General features: G+C 46.1%; 1 protein-coding gene across 4 annotated transcripts in view; it reads right to left on the bottom strand.

Annotated features, from left to right (window-relative positions):
* The window catches only part of SGMS2 (sphingomyelin synthase 2), an 83992-nt gene extending 81696 nt beyond the window's left edge, over window positions 1–2296 (bottom strand). For 2 of the 4 annotated variants that reach the window (XM_017509038.2, XM_037731689.1), the window contains exon 1: window positions 1834–2296. The gene's annotated coding sequence lies outside the window, so the exon portion shown is untranslated. Of the gene's footprint in view, window positions 1–1355; window positions 1746–1833 lie in introns of those variants that run through there. The other 2 variants (XM_017509032.2, XM_017509058.2) reach the window with 2 other exon arrangements.
* Between the last annotated feature and the right edge of the window lie 2362 nt (window positions 2297–4658).

The following is a 4658-nucleotide window of genomic DNA, read 5'->3' as shown; positions in this document are numbered from 1 at the left end:
AACCAGACGATTGTGAAGAATATTAGATGATTAAGGAAAGGGCGTAAAGAGAAAATTTTGCACTGCTTCTTTAAAAAAAAAAAAAAAGGTGAAGGTAAAGTTAGCTTCCCACACCTCCTTTCTTCCTGTAAATTCCAGGTTGTCACTTTCAGCCATTGCTGTGACATTGTTTAAACAGTAAATGGCAGTTCCCATGACACAGGATGGAAACCATAACCTTCTCAGGTATCCGCAGTCAAATGTTTAACTTGCTGGAAACATCAATTCCCTACCTAAGGAACTTGCCAAAGGATTTCACACGCTAACCCTCAGCCCCCGAGGCTTAGAAGGACATTCTGTGAAATTAATTGGTTGTTACCTAAGCCAGCTGGAACACACTATTATTTATATATAAACAGCTATAATTTGTTGGGGTCTGCTTTGTATTAGACATGAGAGGTCTTTTGCGCTTTAATCCTCATTATTGTCCTCATTATTAATCCTTATTTAATCCACCTTATTATCTGAAGTAGTTATAATCCCATTTTACTGGTTCAGAATGTTTAATGTGCCTGAGCACCCACCGTTAATAGAGGAAACTGGGAATGAAACCAAGAATTTGAAAAGTTAGGTACAGATTCAAAATCCACGCCGAATCCAGTGACACTAAACAGCTGAATCTCTTCAAAACATAACGCACGTGTCAAAATGATTTTAAGGTCATTTTATAGAGCAGGCAAGACTTGAAATAGAGGAATGGCAACACTAATAAATTAAAAGACTACAGGACATAATATTGTGAGTTGGTTTCAAGCTGCGGATAATTAATGATTATCCACACCGCTGGCTGGATGTTGACAGTGGTTCACTGCCCCTTATTTTCGCTGAGAAACCCAAGTCTCCCCTTCTGTAAGGGGAGCAGCTCTGGAATGCCACACGTTGAAGGGTTTCCATGTGGGTTGCCCAGAGCTGAGCTGTTACTGCTCACACATCATCAGTAGGTGCCTCTCGGGGGGGAAAAAAAAAAAGGGAAAAAAAACCACACACACAGTCCCTCCTCCACCACCTGAACTTCAGCCCTGACCTCCAGAGTGGCTCTGGACAATTTGTGGTTTAACCTGTGCCATTTCAACGCCAGGACCCAGGTGCCCGACACAGGTTACAAATGAATGAGCTGACTGCTCGAGCTAGGACACTAAGGCACACATCCCTCCTCCAGCCGACAAAATCGAGGAAGGATGCCCTGGGCGGGAAGGGTGGGGGCCAGATTCGAGCCACGTACCGGCTTCGCAATCCACCTTCCCCCTCCCGCGCTTCGGAGGACTCGTGGCTCCCCAGCCCATCCTCCTCCCGGCCCCTCCGCGCGCGCTCCTTACCCGCTGGCGGCCGGGGCTCCAGACACTCCCAGCTGAAGGCACTTGCTCCCGGGGAAGGGATCTGCCAGGGGACGGAGCCCGCTGCCGCAGCCGCCGCGGCCAGCTCCGGGCGTCACCACCACCGGGCCGAAGCCGCTAGAAAGTTTGCACGGGGTCTCGCCCTCCCACGCCGCAGCCTCGACAGGGGAAGCAGCTCTCCAGGTCCCTCCCGCGGCCGCCGCCCCCGAGGCCGCACTCGGCGGCGCTGCAGCACGGGCCGGGCTCCGAGCGGCGGAGGGCGGCTCCGTGCGCGCCGAGGGCGGGGTCTCCCCGCCCCACTCGGCCCGCGGCGCGGCGCTGTGTTGACCGCGGCCCGGCGCCCGCTCTCCCCGCCCGCTGCGCGCGGCCGGCTCCCTGCGCCCTGCGCTCAGCGCGCTCCTGACATCATTCATTCTCTCACACCCTCGCCCGCCCACTCCATTTCCAAACAGTGACTCACCCGTCGGCCCGGTGGCAGCAGTGCCCGTTCCTGCTGCCGTGGTTCTCCTGGCGCAGAGTGGAGCTCGAAAAACCTGCGCGACTCCTTAAGAAGAAAATCGCAGCCGACTCTCCCCTCGCGGCTGTTTAAGGTGCAGGGAAGGAGGGGCTTGGCAGGCAGGGCAGATTGGCTCCCGGCGGAAAGGCTGAGGGCCTGGAGCTGACCTCCCCGAGCGGTGACAGAGATCAATCTGGGAAAGTTCTTCGGGTGCCACTCCCAGCAACTTTCAGGGGTGGGGCTGGAACTGGATCCCTCACCCCCGCACCCGGCCTGTTTCGGAAACTGCTTCCTGACAGAGAGTGAGTGGGCTTGGGAGCGCCAGCGTTGATTCAGAGGGTGTTGACGGGGCCTAGGTCAAAGAGGTGGGTTTCCAAAACTCACAGCGTTGCCTGGCAAGGTTAGTCATCAGTCCACATGATGTGAGCTGGAAGGGTGCTCCAAGCTAATGAGGCTGGCAGTACTGTCCCTTTCGTGCCTAACTATAGTGTCATTTGTCCTGTTAATTGATCTGCTTCTCATTTAAGGATAAGGAACCGTCACCAAAATAAACAGTGAAAGTTGCTATTTGCTTAACCGAATACTGCGCTTTTCCACAGCTTTTGGGGTGCACAGCAGCTATGCGTGGTTTCATCGAAGGCCTTAGTAGTTCTATTTTTAAAGGGGGATGGCTGTCTTTAAAATGGTCACGGTTCTACATTGTCCTGGAGTTGGCTATTCATACACCTCTGGGCAGTTTTCAAAGTAAATGATGGCACCCTCAGGGAATCTAACTAGGAATGACCAGTCCGAGGGAATGTGGCCAAATCTTTATTGACGTAAATGTTTTACATTAATGTCTACTTCTGGACAAGGTAATTATGTTTAGGATTTGCACTGGTTTATGGGTGCTTCCACATAATCAAAAATAATGAGGGGAATCTGGGTTTCTAGTACAGGTATCATGTGGGTTACTGTCATTTGTCTGTGGTTATTAAAGATAATGGTAATAGCAAAGAAGAAGCATGGCAGGCAATCCCCAAACTCACAACCTTAAGATGTCGCAGCACAGGCAACCAAAGAAAAGAATGGACAAATGGGATCATATCAAGCTAAAAAGCTTCTGCACAGCAAAGGAAACAATCAAAGCGAAGAGACAACCCCCAGAATGGGAACTATCTGTCTGACAAGGGATTGATAACTAGAATATATGAGGAGTTCCAACAACTCTACAGGGAAAAAATCTAATAACCCAAGTAATAAATGGGCAAAAGATCTGAATAGACATTTCTCAAAAGAAGACCTACAAATAGCAAACAGGTATATGAAAAGGTGCTCAGGCAGTAACAAAGGCTGACAAGGATGCCAAAAAAAAGGAACCCTCATACACTGTTTGTGGGAATGTAAATTAGTAAAACCACTATGGAGAACAGTATGGAAGAAGCTCCTCATAAAACTAAAAATAGAGATACCATATGATCCAGCAATCCCACTGCTAGGTTTATACCCCCTCAAAAAGGAAATCAGTATATCAAAGAGATACCTACACTCCTATGTTTATTGCACCACTATTCACAATAGTCAGGATTTGGAATCAACCTAAGTGTCCATCAACAGATGAATGGATAAAGAAACTGTTAGGTCAGCCATAAAAAAGAATGAGATCCTGGCATTTGCAACAACGTAGATGGAACTGGAGGTCATTATGTTAAGTGAAATAAGCCAGGCACAGAAACACAAATTTCACATGTTCTCAGTTTTTCATGGGAGCTAACATTTAAAACAAACTAATGGAGATAGACAGTAGAATGATGGTTACCAGAGGCTGGGAAGGGTAGGGGGGTTGGCTAATGGGTAAAAAATATATAGCTAGATAGAATGAATAAGCTCTAGTAGTTGATAGCAAAACAGGAAGACTAGAATTGTATTTTAAAATAATTAAGAATATAATTGGATTGTAACACAAAGGATAAACACTTGAGGTGGTGGATACCCCATTTACCCTGATGTGATTATTACATATTATATGCCTATATCAAAATAGTCTGTGTACCCCATAAATATATTTTCCTACTATGTTCCTATAAAAATAAAATTTTAAAAAATATAAAACCAAAAAAAAAAAGATATTGTCACAATACAGAAGTTTCCCCCAAATCAAAATGCTCCCAAAATTATCCAAGGGCTCAACATCATTGCTGTGGAAAATAGACTCTTTTAAAGCTACTTTTAAAGGTAAGAACCCGAAGGAGACCAATCGAAAGTTATTGTGCTGGGGCTTATATATTTCTTCTTCAATAAGGAGCTCATTTTCCAATTTATAAAGCCTAGGCATTTTGCCCAGAAGGCAATAGCAAATGGATTGGTTTGCTAGGATGCAGTCAAAATTCAAACTAGCAGTTTTTATAGACAATCACAGAGCTAATTCAGAAGCGTGGGTGTCCTATCCATTGGTAACACTGAATGACTAGATTCAAATGTGTAGCCATCTGTAAGCAAGTTTGGGTGAATATCCCACCTACTCCCTACTTCATGATCCAAATATTTGGACATTATGGGATATGTGTAAATACAATTTTCTGCAGATCTCAAATGACATTGCAGGCTTTTTGGCCTGTGTACATGGATAAAGTCAAAATGCTCCAAACAAAGTCTGCAGTTCTGTCTGCACCGTTGTCTGATGTAAGTCCTGCAGTTCCCTCATAAGCCTCTGTATGGAAGGCTATTGAGTGAGTGGTTTTGAATTAGTGGTTACTGTTGTGCCTCAGTTTAAATATTCTGAAATTAATAATTTTATTATACCACTTAAA

This window comes from Cebus imitator, unplaced genomic scaffold (assembly GCF_001604975.1).
Source record: "Cebus imitator isolate Cc_AM_T3 unplaced genomic scaffold, Cebus_imitator-1.0 Scaffold17, whole genome shotgun sequence".
NCBI lineage: Eukaryota > Metazoa > Chordata > Mammalia > Primates > Cebidae > Cebus > Cebus imitator.
The sequence above is the reverse complement of the archived record's forward strand: the minus strand, read 5'-3'. Positions and strand labels throughout refer to the sequence as shown.